Here is a 15,554-nt window from a genome sequence, read left to right on the forward strand (position 1 = left end):
ATTACTCCCACTCAAAATTTAGATTTATATTGAAGTGTGAAATAAATTAGACCACTCAGGGTTTTAGCAATCTAGCCTGACATATAGCTGCAGTCAGCTGAACAATGGCTGGGTGGGTGAGGGGGGAGTTTAAGTAAATACTTTGGGTAAGGTCAGCAGGTGGGTTAGGAAATCAAAATGACAAAGTGCCGCTCCGATCCTCAGTGAATAGGTGTCCTTCCCATATTTACTTAACATTTATTTGCTTTAATGAGGGAAAACAAGTTCATATTTCAAACCCAAAGTGACATTCCTGACTGAGACTATTCAAAGACACATAATGAATGTCTGCCATGCCAGACAGACACACATTTACATTGTTCTACATTTATTTTCTTTGTTTCTTTAGGCCTCAGAGAAGCTGACCAGAGCCCTAAAAATCATGCCCCTGTTACATAACAACAGTGTGTAGGGACATGTACATTGTAGCATGCTGTATATAAAAACACTGAGCACTGCAAAAAATCTGACTAAAACACAAATAATTTGTATTTTGCATACTTCAAATTGTTCTTAAATATCACACACAGAACAGAATCCTTTCTTAAATTGATTGTGCATAGCTGGCATAACAAGGCCTACTGTAGGTTTCCTGAGTTCAAGATGTGCCACCGTTTGCATTTTCAATTAAGTTTTGTGAAAGAGCTGTTCCCTCAGCCAGTTCTGGTGGGCAAAACACAAGGCTTCAGTCTTCCCTCACATCAATACCTCCTTTTGTGTCAGCCCCAAGCCAGAGCTAAGAGGTCTTTAAACATTTTTAGAACTACTGAATGGTTGCTCCATTTGTCCCACTCTGCTGGCTTTCCTCCAAATACAGAGTAAGTGCCGTTCTAGTGCCACTATTATTCAAAATAAAACAGGCATTACAGTTTAGGGATAAAAAGAGGCAGAAGGAGCAGGAGGGGCTAATGGGAAACATTAAGCATCAATCCAAAACATCTGCATCTCCCCTAAGAAGTGGCACTGATGCATTTACCAATTATAGATTCATCTCTGACCTCAACAGTGTAATGACAGGACGTCTCCTTTTTGACGCCATGATGCCATGTGAGCACCAAACATGTGATGCTGCATGTTTACCACAAATGACAGGATCAGACAGACATGACGAAATATGTTTGTACAGGAGACCAGAAAAATCCCCAGAAGCAGACAGCGAGAATCCATATTTACATGTAGGAAACGATGGTGGAGAAACTGAGCCGCAGACGTTTGAAAAAACATCCAAATGGTGGGCTTTTATTCCCACCTTTCTGTATTTTTTCCTGGAGGAGAGGCTGCAGAAACAAAGAGTCATGTGTGTTACTCAAGGCGCATTATGCACCAGTAACCGAGGAACGCAGTCAGTTTATTTTGAGTACAAGTTGAACAATAATTACAGACTGCGGTGTCCTGTCGTGGGATTCAGAATTTGGAATCGCCATAGCAAACATTCAATTGATTGCTTTATATTTATTGTACTGTGGTCATTTTTGACAAAAATAGAGCCATGGGTTGTATTAATGATATGCTTATGTCGACATATGACCACCAACCAGTGCTAAAATAACTAAACCCACTCTTGTCCAATGTGCCATGCTACAGCTGGCCAGTGTGTAATTCATAGAAGAACAAACTATGCATCTGATGGTTATTTGTCAAGTGTAATGATACCACAATTAACTTCCATTTCATTTAAATAGCAGTACATTCAATAGAATTACTCCCTATGGAGAAACTTTGATGAGTCAACACAACAGAAAACAAGCCACAGTGGTCTCTTACTCTTTGATTTGGGCAGGAGGGAGGGGGCATTTCATATCTTTGCCTCGACGTGTGTTGTACACAAAGCTGTTCTATTTCTGCCGCAGAGGGCTGAGGTCTTATATGGCTGGTGGTTGCTGATAAATGATTAGTAAAATTCCTTTTGAAGAAGAACATGTTATACAAAGAGGCAATGCATTCAAAGTGAACGTTTTATCTTCTCTCATTGCAAGACTCTTATAACAAATGAGGTCCAGTCCCAAAGGGGCATTTATCCATTCCAGCTGGTTTATAGCAACATTATTTACATACTTTCTTTTATAGAATTTGTTACATATAAAAGCAAAAATATTAAATATATAGAAGGACAGTTAAGAGAGTGCTAATTCAAGGCCTTGCTAGTTCAATATAACGGTTTATAAAGGGTTTTTCCTTGGTGCATAATACACCCAACCACCAAGTTAAATTTGGCCGGTAGTTTTACACAATGCTGCTGAAAGACAGACAAACAACCCAACAAACAAACCAAAAAGGCAATGCCCTTGACGGTTGAAAAAGAGAGAATATTGCCATGCTATATCTTTCTACGCCCGTACTGCTCTGGAAAGGCAAAGTAAAAGCTTTTTGTTGTTGTTGCCGTGCACCTGGATGTCTTGGTAAGGACAGATTCAGGTGTGCATACTTTTAAACAAGGAACAGAGAAGACTTACTGTATATTATCATTAACAGCAGGGCAAACAGCACATACCACACAGGACAACAACCGCTGGCCTCAGAGCAGCGGCCCGTGCAGGTACAAAAACATCTGCGTGGCACTACAGTATGCAGAACAGGTGGTAAGGCCGAGACCCTTCATTAATGCCTGATGACGGATGAGCAGCAGTAATGGACTTGGAGCGCTCCTCTTCTCAAGACTCACAATGATATTTAGACATACTGTAAACACTTAGGGACATGTTTGATTAAATAGCTGCCAGGTTCATTCGGGGTTCAACAAAAAAGGATTATACTATAATAATAAAGGACTGTATGTATGTCAACACAGCCTGACCGCACTGTTCTACATTTTACATTACATTCTTTAGACTTTTATCCTAACTGAATTACAACTTTCCCACCCATGCATACATACTCATCTGGAGCAATGTGTGGTTTAGTTTCTTGCTCAAAGACACAAAAGAAGCTTATCAAAGCAAAATGGCTAGCTCACTCTACCACCTGAGCTACAGCTGCCTCTACTCTGCTTTCTCCTCTTTCACCCACCTTGATACTTTGTGCGGCTAAGAGGCCCCTCCGCAGGGGGAGGAAGCCCCTCTCTTTACTTTTCCAAGGGCAGGAGTTGAACACCTACAGTAGTTTCTGGTATGTAGCATTTGGGACTCTGGTACAGTTGATCTGAAGAGATAAAAGTCACATTTATATGAGTTTTTCATTCAACTAATTAAGGTTAGTTTGAAATGCACTGCACTGTATTGCCAAATTCTGCTCTTTTGGAATTTCAGATAGGATTAATTGTGACATTAATAAATGCAGTTCATTCAGAAAGGTATGGTTAAACCCCATAACGCAATATCCACAAAAAGTGCCAGTCAGCACCCGCAGGCGAGGGGGGCCTCTCGCATGCCTTGTAAATGACCGGTTGCTCTCTGTTAGTTCCCATGTTCCCCCTTGACTTTTCTCTTTCACGGATGCTGCTAATCAAATCTCCGGCCGACTGACGTGTAACCCAGCGGCCGATAATCCGATGGCAGCAGCTTGGAGTGGAGGGAGCAGCGACTGTGGCGCCGGGGCCCCTCCAGCTGGGTCACGTAGCAGATAGCTGTTGGGGTAAAAGGAAGATAACACAACAAGTCAATTATATACTGACCTAAAACCTTTACTGTTGTAGTTTCACATCGGCAAAGGGGCTGGTCCAACAGATGATTAATGCTCTCTAATTTACAGGGAAGTTAGGTGTTGGATAGAATTACTATAATAAGGGGTACTCTTGGACTATCGTACTGTATTTACACAAAATCAGTACATCTAGGAGCATAATTAGGGCAGATGAGGTGCAATATTAGTATAAACTGTGGCTTGAGGATAATTCATTACACATTGTTATGGTTTTTCGATGTAACAAGAACATTCTAAGTGAAATTTAACTGATGTGAAATATTCCATATATTGAGTAAAAAATATTTAAAGATCACAATTGTATTGTTACATTTCCACTCAGTTTATTGTGATTAGGAAAACTATGTATCTATAACTTACCAAAAACCATGCAGTATCTTGATACATACTAATACATTGACCAATTGTGGATAGATTTGGTGCATTTCACCCAAAGCCTATATATCATTTTGTATTTAGTGCAAAGATTTTGCTGTTTTGAAACTCTCCTAGATATTATTTCATATAACACTATATTATAAACAGTATATATGGGCATAGAAAAACAACATATGTGCTGGTTTCTGGATTAAAACAAGTTACCAATAACACAACTAATACAACTTTGTATATGTTTGGCTCTATAAACATTTAACACAATTCTGACATTTTGATAATGGTCATGTTTGTTACATCTGTTTTATAATCAACTAAATTAGCATTAGGTTTCAGTTTTAGGGAAGCACACAGCTGAGTTAAAACCAGAAAATACAAAGACTGATGCACTTTTGTTTTACATTCCTGTTTTACTGCTGATTTGAAGCTAGTATTTTTAATTTGGCTTGATGGAAACAAAGAGAAAGCACACATTATGTGCGCCAACTGACTCCTCTTGTTAGACTCCTCAGTGGGAGAAACCAAAGAACACTCTGTAAAGGCGGAATTGCACCTTATAAAAGAGATAATTCACATGTTTGTGTTTTGACGTCAAACTTACTGGAGTAAACACCCACTGTGAGACCCGCAGAACAACTACAGCCCCTAAAACTCCCAGTTTAAGTGCAAACTTTAAATACAAGAGATATCTCCAACCTTCAATTTAGCTTTGCAAGTAAAAAGCCAAATGGCCTCTGGTTTTTCAAAGTCATGCATTTAAAATACAGAAACAGCTCTGAAAGAGTGAACAAATCCCGGTGCTATATACAACACAGTACGATCAGCCCAGACAACATGCTAACAATTTACCAGAGAGACCACCATAAAATAAAATATAACGGAAGGGAAACGTGTAAAACCTGCAGCTGTACAGTAAACACTTTTACACATGTGTTTACTTGTACACTGTAAGGAATTTGGGAACATTAAAACACATACATGTATTTTTCGGTTTTTAATGTGAGCAGAATCTCCTAATGTAGATAATTAGTCTAGTAATGGTTTGTTCCTGTAGAGGTCAGTGTGCTCCAACATACAGCATTAATAACTTTCCCTTTCTTTCTTTCCAGCCAAGTACAATGATTCATGCCCAGTCGTCACTGCCACTAACACATATTCTTAACTTCTCCGAGCCTCCCTACGAGACAGCTTGATGATCTGCCCTCCAACAACTTTTATAGTCTAACAGCCCCGCACATGCTCGGATATATTGTGTTGACAGATATATGGGGTACTGCGATGTGACTGTGCTGGGTTACACACGCTTGTAAAAACAGTTTACCATAAGAGAAAAAAAAGAAAAAAAATGTGTGATCTCACTGTAAGACTTTTCCCCCCTTATGATTTAAGCATCGTTGCCCCTAACATGTTCTGATGTGCTAAGTTTTCACAATGGCAGCGGCTACTTACTCCAATTCTTAATTGTGACTTTTTTGAGAGAAATTGGTCACGGGATTCTCTGTTTGGACCATCTGCATAGTTTCTACTATGATTGCTTCCTGATTTTCTATGGCAAGGAAGTGTGAGGAATTACCTCTTCAAAAGGGATGTGTGCCCCACCAGCACTAATCCCCAGTTAATGGCCAGTAGAAGCAACAGACCCCTACAGCCTCACATCCTGCGGAGGTTTCATGTACATAATTCCCTGGCCATTAAAAAGAGAGAAATCCAAAATTGGGAAAATACATAAGCAATCATGATTGGAGGAAGGAAAAGAAGGATCAGAATGTGTATCCCCTCATAATGATATCTTGGGGATAGTCATAACTTCGCCATTATTATTGTAACTAAATACTTATTTCACTATGCTCATATGTCAACAAAGACGCTTAAAAGTGCAGTAGGAATTTGTGTTAACTTTCCCTATGGCAGGGCTGATGCCATTGGGGTGGTTCGTTCCAGTGACTCTGAAACAAGCACAGCTCTCCCTGGTGGCCTCGAGCTGAACCAACAGAGCGTAATTGGACTCACAACCCTCCAATTTACAGAATTAAGGAGTCGCCAGTCTGTCTTATTCGACTGATTTGTTCTCAGGACAAACGCTTTTTTTGTCAAGAAGCCGAAATGTAGGCCACACGTTTGGAATCATTGGTATTAAAGTAGATTATAAAAGGATTTGCCAATAATTGACTGACATGTGCTTTGTAATATTATCGCATTAGTTTCTTTGCAGAAAGGGACCCCCAATTAACGCATAAGCGCTTCAAAGTCAAATATTTACTCTAATACAAGCACAATTAATTGGTGAAACATGGATGTTGTGGCTGCACACATGTAGAACAGATGCCACTGAGCCTTGGGGAAGCGCAAACACTTCACTTTCACGTCGCTGATCTCTCTGGCTGCTTTGCAATGATTTAGCATTTGTTCGAATTATTCAGACATCACAGTTTGTACCATGTGACCTGTCAGCGCTCGTTACGGTGCGGGTAAGGCTCAAGAAGTGTGACGCTCCGAGGCAACTGTGAGCGTTAAAATCATGGTTAGAAAAACCCAAGTTTCGAACTAGTTTTGTGAAAATTCAAGCTAAGCTGTTAAAAAAGTGGTTGTTAATGTTGTTATAAATACTATGTATCAAAATTAATCTAGGGTTAGACGATATCATTTAAAAATCCCCCTTTTTCAATGCTTTCCAATGTATTATTTATTAATTAATGTATATAAATGAAGATTGTGGTGTTGATTTCTTTTTATACTACAGATAGTGATTTCTCTCTGGGGTCGCAAACATTTTGATTGGTTATTTCTGGATTATTTGTGCTGCTCTTCCAATATTTATGCCCTCCGTAATGGATATCAAGAACACTTTCAGCTAATGGTTGAATATATCTCTACTTGAGCTCAAAGGGGAGACCACCTATTGGTTGAAACGCAAATTGTTGAATCTTTAATCGCCTCACCTTTTGGCTAATTCATAATTTAGTGAACTGGGAGTGAAGCGTTTAGCTTTTCCTGGCTATGGCCCGCTAAGTGAAATGGTGTGGAAAGTGTGAGGTCATTAACCTGCGACAGGTATGTTCTCTCCTAATATTGGGGATAATGTATTCCACCCAAGTGTGACAAAAAGGAGGGAGAACTCGTTGGCAGGTATTCGTTTTTAGAAAACTTCATTTGAGAACATTAGGTTATGAAAAGTTAATATGGTTTTTAATCAGGAGAGATATGCCTTCATATCTGGGCAGATTTCCACTGCTGCTTGTAGATGGTAGAGGAAGAGCACGAGATAATTTCCCATCATCCTCCTGTGCAGATCCCACTGTGCTCATTTATAGCAATTCTTAACCCAACCATTATTTGTTTATCATTGTCATTCAAATGTTTAGCTAAAGATAAGATTGCATTCAAGCACCGTTGTAAAAACGCTTTTCCTTTTAAATTGGTCTTTGATTATAAATGAAATGTCCCTTTAATATTAATTTGTACTAATACATGTTGTTTTTGGGGCGGCTACTTTGATTATTTGTTGTCTTTCACTGAAATGTAATCTTGATAATATGATATGTAATTTAAGTTTTGTTTTGAATGCTCAAAGGATCTTAATAATGGCTTTACATTTCACACATATTTATTTGTAAATAACGCACAAATCTTTATATTAGATAATCATTTTATTTCTATTGCCCATTCCTACATGTGTTGTTGAAGTGTGCATACTGTACCCATGCTGCGATGAAAGAATTTAAAAACAATGTTAGTTTAAAAAAAAAAAAAAGGACTGTCCCAGAATAGAAATGTTCCCTTAACTCTACATGAAAACGATACATTCTTGAACATTTGTTGATCAAATGTCCGCTCCATGTTCTTAAAAAAAAAATCAAACTAAACGTTCAAATGCAGTAAGTAAAGCAATATAGTGACACATTTATTGTACATTATATATTCAATGAGTTAACTCCTATTTTACTTATTCAATCTTTTAGTTTTGGAAATGCGTGTGACGTGGCTGCTGTAACACCACAACTGCTTTTCTGAATTAATAAATGAGTCTATTTATATTTATCCCTTATAGTTTGCTTTGTGGCAGATAATGTAATGTTTGCATTACATCACATTGTGTTTTTGCATCTTTCCTTTGACTCAATTCCAGCGTGCATCTCTATACACTTAATGTTTCCTGACGCTCTGCTTGACTTGATGCAGACGACGCTATAACTCCTTGATGTTTTTATCGATCCTTCAGCCTCCGTTGAATTTATTTCTACAAGTCTATACAAATCTGTTTCTGTGCAGCCTATTGTACCAGAGGGGGTTAATGTATTATACAAAGTGTTCAGATCAGGGATTAGATTTCCTCCCAATTCCATCAGTCAATTCTCGGTGCTCTCCAGGGCATTCATCATTTTGACAGTTGCAGATAAGGCAATTATTTTCCTCGAGCAACTACAAAATGTAGACAAGTGCTTCTGTGACAGTGTGTCTGTTTGAGGGGCGAACACAAATATTATTCCACCAGTCACTGATGGCACATATCGCTTGCTACAAAGCAATATCCTTTGTAACACAAAGGAAACAGATGTTATGAGCATTTCTGTGTCCTAATGCACTTCAGCGTTTCATCTTTATACAGTGAGGCTCCGCACTGCGATCCAATAAGATGTCTTTACACATGGTTTCTTGTTTAGGCTTTATTTCCTGCAGCTGGACAGCATATTTACTCAGTAATATAGGCTGTGATTGTTTTTTATGGAGCTACACGTATGTCCTAATTGTCCTTTAAATACCAATTTGATTTATTTTCATGAATCTTTTCTGAAAATCTGCTTCAGAAAACAATCACTGATAAATGATTGCATTATGTGCATTATTTCTCATTGTTACATATGAGAAAAGGGAATATAACATGTAAAAAGAAGATTTGCATACTAACAACCACAGTGCAATGAAATAGTATGTCCTTAAAACCGTAAGGATATGGAAGGAAATTGCATGTAATGTAATTATATTATTTTGTGCATGATATTCAAATAAAAGTGCACAATGTCCACCCTACTGTTCTGGGATCTGTTCCCCCAGCATGAGTGTACACGTTTAAGCTGTATCCCCTCAGCTGAGAGAGCTGCATGGCTGCCTGTGATCTCCTCTGTGAGCCCCTGGGGGGCAGCAGAAGACCTTCATTTCTACCCCGGTGCTGCTGCTGCTTACCGCTGACTTACACCGCTGTCACCTACTGAAGACGCTCCAGCCAGGACACGATTCAAGCTACTGATACATCCTTTGAAAACAACAAATAAAGTTTGCTCGAAAGGTTTTATGAAACTCCTTTCCTCCTTGTTCTGCCCGTTTGTCTTTGTCAGATGAGGTAAAAAATGTGAGCAAAGTCACACCTTACTAAGGTAAGAAATGGCAAGAGATAATTTCATTAAATTATTTAGAAGTATATCTTTATACTCAAAATCTGATCTATATATTTTTGATGTATTTATTTAAACCTGACAAAGGAGCAAAAGAAGAGATCACTGTGAGATTGCCAAGCATATGTGTCTGTTGGTATTCATTGTGCAGACAGACATTAATGAGCGTGATCTTTAGATGTCAGACACTAAATAAAAACATCTCAATGCATCATGACTCTATAACAATTAAGAGGTATATATTAGATGTATAAAAAAACCAATCAAATCCTTTTTTAAATGTACTAATCTGTTAACCAAACAAATGTGTATGGGAATAAAAACAAAGCAACACAGTTCTTAAGTGCGCCCTTGGTGGATTATGCTCCTTATATGCCATAATTCCTTTCAGATGAGTATTTTAAGTGTCAGATTTTGAGTGGAAGGCGTTGTGGTCCGAACCTGAGTTAATAAATGTGGGAGAGCGGAGGCAGGGCAGGAGGATGACGTTAGGCTGAGCTCAGGTCTGTCATCGGATCAAAGTGGGAACTTGTTCTCCCATCGCTGTCAGCACGTTTTAATGACTGTCGGTCGAGCCAAGCTGTACCTCCCTAAAACTTTCCCATACCTAGAGTCTGATAGATTCGCGGCTTAATCATTAACTTGCACTTCATTTGTCTGGAGCAACATTAAGCTCAAATTACAAGGTTGATGTATACAGAAGATGACATGTTTGTTTCTGTTAATAAAGGAAATGATGTTCTAAAAATCACCGGGTATTTACAGAAAATAAATAATTGAAAAGAAAATGCAATTTCATAAGATTTTCCATTGATCTGCAATGAAATAGCTCGTGTAAACCAAATCTGCTAAATAAGGATGAGTTGAAAACAAACCCCCACTAATTCTTACGACGTGGCAATCTTATTTAACACTAGACTTAAAAAAGCCCAAAAATCTACGTTTAAGACTAAAGGAGGATGTTCATGTATAAATAAACATTGTAAGTAAAGAAAACCCCAACATTTGAAAGTGAGCCAACCATGTTTGGATAATTGTTAATAAATAAAACAAGGGGGTCCGTCTCTTCAACACCATGGGCTACACTACATTCAGTAGTATCTGTTACACTCATTGCAATGTATAGTTTGAATACTTCATTGGCATCAAAAAAAGCAGAAATTCTTTCATTTAATTACTTCCTAAACAGAAAGCCAAAAGACATCTCCCTTTCTCAAAACAAATATACCATTAATGCACTTTCCTGCATTACCTTCTTTGACTACAGTACTATCCTTTAGTCATTTTCTATATTGTGGTATATACAGTATAAGTACATTAACACCACATTTGTTGGTGCAGAAATATAAAGAGATTAGAGACGTAGTTCAATTATGGCAACAATTTTTCAAACAACCATAAACAGTGTCATTTGTGGACTGACAAAGGTTTCATGAGTCCGTCTGAGCTGAGCTGCTGTGACAATAAATCAAACACAGAAAGAAGGCCGAGGCCTTTATGGGGTGTGCCACCCATATATTGACTGCACATCATAGCAGCCCTCCTGTTGTAGGTTGGATTATAAATCCCATTTCAAAAAGATATATGGGACTTCTGATGCGTCAGACCTGTCTTTTCTTCAGCCTAACCATAAGTTTGATTTTTCTCTCCACATTACCACTTTCATTATTCCCAAAAAAGTCAATTCTAAAGTCACTGAAAAGAGCTTTTCATATACGGTAATAAGACTTTTGATTTAATGTGTTCATACAGAGGTTATAACAATACTATTTAGATGAATACAGTGTTAGTCGATGGTAGACCTTTAAAATCTGTGTACTTTAAATGAGCTTACCCCTTTTTTCTGAAGGTGTCCGGCCCGCCTGTACGTCTGACTGGACGCACGGTGCATGTAATGAGTGAGATGGCCGGCGTCTATAGGGTTGAAAAGTTGTTTCAAGAGAGAGAGAGAAAAAAAGAAGATCAGCCAACAGAGGATGAGAGGGGAATCCAAGCTGAACCGGGATCAGCCCCTTCAAACTGTCCCAAACCCGACCTCAGTCCCAGCAGAGACTCTCATCCCTTCAACTGCCTGAGACGTAGATCTACCAAGTTAAAGTATGTTTTCCTGAAGACCGAACGCACCTATATACCAGAGAATTAATAACTGCATTGAAATATATGTCAAGCGCCAAAAGTTGTTGTCAAATGTTATTAAGTACAGATGCTTACTTTTGAGTACTGAATCTTTAATCAGATGTTTTTATAGCAAATTCCTTTTAGAAACCAAGTTTCTGCAGACACTACAACAAAGAAAGAATCAGGAACTCAGACTGCCAGAAGAGAAATATTTTTTTTAAATATGCGCTCATATTTGCTACAGTAATAGACATTAAGTATTGTCTGAGCACAAAAGACAAAATATTCAGGGATTTAATGATCTGAGGTGGTTTACATTTTACAATGTTTTTGTATATATATAATAATCTCTGGATTATGAGCATAAAATAAAATCAGTAAATAAAGTGTAAAGTAGATTTTTCACCACCACAAGTGTATAGCTTGTTGAAAACAGCATTGAGACCTTCAGTAACAATTATGAATCATTTATATGCAATCCAATCCAAATCAATACACTGGTTTTGGTGTCATGTCGCGTCAGATTTTAAAAGCCGGCATTTCTATCTATAACTTCTCTCCACTAAACTCTTAGGCGGCGGCACACATTTATTCTTTCAGACAGGAATACTTTGTGACACTTAATGCCTCCACATTGTCTTTGCGCCAGGGAAAATATTCACATTTCCACTGCATGGATTTTCCTGAAACTATTACTGTGTCTAGAGTGACTTATGGTAAGTTTCCAGTCTTCGCTTTAGAGCACAAATATATGCAAAGGGAGGTAAACACAAACACATGCATGCCCGCACATGACCATGCACAAACACACACAAGCACACACCCAAACACACGTACCATCCTTCAGAGCCATTGATTCGGTTTTGAAAAGTGTGTTTTTCCCCTCAGTCTAGATAGTCTTGCCACTGCCCATGCTGTTAGTGCGCCAGGCATTTTCAAACTCTTTACATCCATTACATTCCACTAGGTAAATACCTAATGCTGGAAACATTTGTCAATGTGTCCGCCTGGCTGAACAGAATAGATTATTGAGGGCTGAGTAAAATACACTGCATTTCCAAACAGCACTATGCCTGTGACATTCAAAACTTCACACAAGACCTGGGCACTTTGCTGCCTGCACCGAGGATATGTAATATTTCAAGGAAATAAAGCCTGCAAACAATAGTAAACATACTTGGTGAAAAATGGGATTGTCAGTATTTCAAATAACACGAGCAGTCGGGCCATTTCAGTCCCTTTGGCAACAACATACAGAAAACACCACTCTTAACCCATGGTTACTCTAAATGATACTCATAGTTTGCAAACCCAATATTTAAATGGCGAGCTGTGTTTACTGCAGTATCTTCACCTGGATGTGATGTGCAGCCATTCATCCTCCTACAGTAAGTATAGTTTATTGTAACTCCAAGAGTAAATTAAAGGGTTACATTTTATATTTACCGAGTATCTTTGATATCTTGACACACTGCCTTTTTAATTACAATGTAAATCATTTTTGAAATACTGTGTTGTTGAAGGGTGTACAACCTTGCATTGCATTTTTGAAATTTCCCCAACATCTTTTTACTGACTGCCGAGTATCTATAGTTAAGAACAATTAACTAAAACTCTTGATTGTAGCAGACTCTTCCATTAAAACCAGGACAGAGAAACATTGTGTCGAGGAAAACATCGCATCCCCATCGTCTATTTCAATGGAACCTGTTGCCAAAACATTTTGAGCTCATTACTTAAATTACCACGACAGTCAAACATGGCCAACCGACTCATCTTAGAGGCTGAACACACCTAAATAGAAATGGGATAGGACCGATTGGAGTCCCATTAATTGGATTAATGTCCCTCTAAAACGGCTGGTAAAGATATGCATGGAGCTGTGGGGAGTCCCTAAGAGGTGAGTTAAGGAAAACAATGTTGACTTTTTTAAACTCAAGTAATTAGAATTAGTTAAACCTAAATATAGAAAAGTGTTCATCAAAGTGAAAAAGAAAAGTAATGTCTCTTGTTGGGCGGAAACACTTAAGTTTTACTGCATAGCAGACAACAGGTCCTATAATATTCACCACAGATAGTGTGTTAGAGTTCCTAAGAGTACGTTCTTTGTTACATATTGTTTGTGCTTCTCCTCTCAGTTAAAAAAGGGATATTTAAACATTTTTTGACAAATAATGGTTTAAAGTTCGCAATTGGCCAAGGAAAAACTGATTTATATTTGGTGCAGGTCGAGGCTAAAAGTATTTTTATAATTGCAAGTTGTTGATTTTCACAACATTGTTTTGTTTTTTCATCGTTATGTGCAATTGATGGAGAGAAGATGCGGAGTAAAACACGTTTATTTTGCTATAGAAATAACACATTGAGAGGATTGTGAAGCCTTGCTGATATATTTAAAAAATGTGTGGAACAATGAGGAAGTAGTTCTTATTGGTGTGGAACTAAACATATAGAAATCTTAGGTGATATAAAAACTCACTAACACGTTTCTTCACGTCAGCATGCCTCTTCTCAATGCCTCTTTGATCTTCAGTAATTGATAGAGAATAGGACTCCTGTGGCAGACCCTCTTCAACAAAGATAAACAATAAAGAGCAGGGACTGAGAGTGGACAGGGGTGATGCCGGGTCTCTTATTTGGGTGCGTTTCCATTCATTCCTTCAATATTCCATTCCTGGTTCTGCTCCATAGGTTTGTCTTTTGTGGAGCGCTGAATGGGAGAGCGCAGGAGCGTCTCTGCTTCCGTTAATTAGAGCTTTTTGCAGCTTCCGCTCCTTGAGGAGTCAAAGTTTAAGCGGCGGAGAGAAAAAAAAGAAACCCTCTGTGCTGCTCCAACCTCAGTCCCCCATTGTGGCTTCAAAGACATGCAAAGGTGTAGTTTACCACTGTGCAGAGGGCTGCAATGTTGGAGGGGCTGAGGCTGGGACAAGCACTGAAAAGTAAGAATTGTTTAACTCAAGAGGGTATTATGAATAACTACAGGAATATGTGTTTGTAGTTTTAAAGCCATATAAGGACGCTAGTTGGGTGCCACAGCATGAGTTTAGAGTATTCCTCAAATAGCTATTGTGATAGTAAAGAGCTGTACATCTGATTATGAAGTTCATATGGAGTTTAACACAATGAGACATTCCAAGGACTATTATATGCATACTGATTGTGCAGTTACCCTCACTTGTCTTAAACATGAAATGTGTTCGTGCAGGCTTAAGTGATGCACGAGGAAAAAGGTCCTGGGGTCTGTAATGACATGTGGTTCCTTTTATACCTTGAGATTCCTTTTGCCTCATTAGTTAACACACTTTCTTAGTTTTGAACAATACCTTAGCTTGAGTTCTCCCAGCAGAAATCCCCCCGCTCAGTCGATATTTGCAGGGCCTGCAGCAGAGTTTCAGAGAGAGGGCCCTTTCCCCCTCTGTCCTAACAGCTTTAATACTTGTAATTATCTCTTGCTGGGGGAGGCTGGAAATTGGATTAGGGTGGTGGGTCTCAGTTGAATGAATTACCTCCAACTCCCCACTTGGTGGGCCACACACTGATAAAGTGCGGAAAAACGGATTTGGATTCAGCCTTAGCATTCATGGCTTCCTTGTGGAAAAATGAAATGTTCCAACAGAAGGGGCCAGTGTGCCAGCAGTATCTGTCCACAGCATGTTTCATCTGCTCCTGCTCTTCTGGAAATGCAATTACCTGCGTTATCGGGGGCCTAAATGGTGACAGTTTGGCAGGGGAGCAGTTCCACCTGCCAAAGGCATCATTCGACAGTGTTTTTGTCGTATTCAGTATTCTTTCAGTTATCAATTATTCCTCCTTATTTCCACCTGTCAGGAGTAAAACAACCCGTTGATTTGTCTACAAGTTGGATATTGATTGGGATAGAACGTACAACACGATTAAATATACAAACTTAATTTTTTGTATTTTATTATGTTAATATGACCAGTTGTATTCATGTTATGTATCCCTAACACGCTTACAGTCACCTTCAGGTTC

At 38.6% G+C, this 15,554-nt stretch overlaps 1 long non-coding RNA gene across 1 annotated transcript in view; it reads right to left on the bottom strand.

The window, feature by feature from the left end:
• Positions 1-1,015: 1,015 nt before the first annotated feature.
• LOC117465003 (uncharacterized) overlaps positions 1,016-15,554 on the bottom strand; it is a 64,339-nt gene continuing 49,800 nt past the window's right edge. The window contains exons 3-4 of the long non-coding RNA XR_004554138.2: positions 11,278-11,357; positions 1,016-3,601 (exon numbers count right to left, since the gene is read on the bottom strand). This is a non-coding gene — a long non-coding RNA (uncharacterized lncRNA). The remainder of the gene's footprint in view (positions 3,602-11,277; positions 11,358-15,554) is intronic.

Source organism: Pseudochaenichthys georgianus, chromosome 19 (assembly GCF_902827115.2).
Source record: "Pseudochaenichthys georgianus chromosome 19, fPseGeo1.2, whole genome shotgun sequence".
In the NCBI taxonomy this organism is placed as follows: domain Eukaryota; kingdom Metazoa; phylum Chordata; class Actinopteri; order Perciformes; family Channichthyidae; genus Pseudochaenichthys; species Pseudochaenichthys georgianus.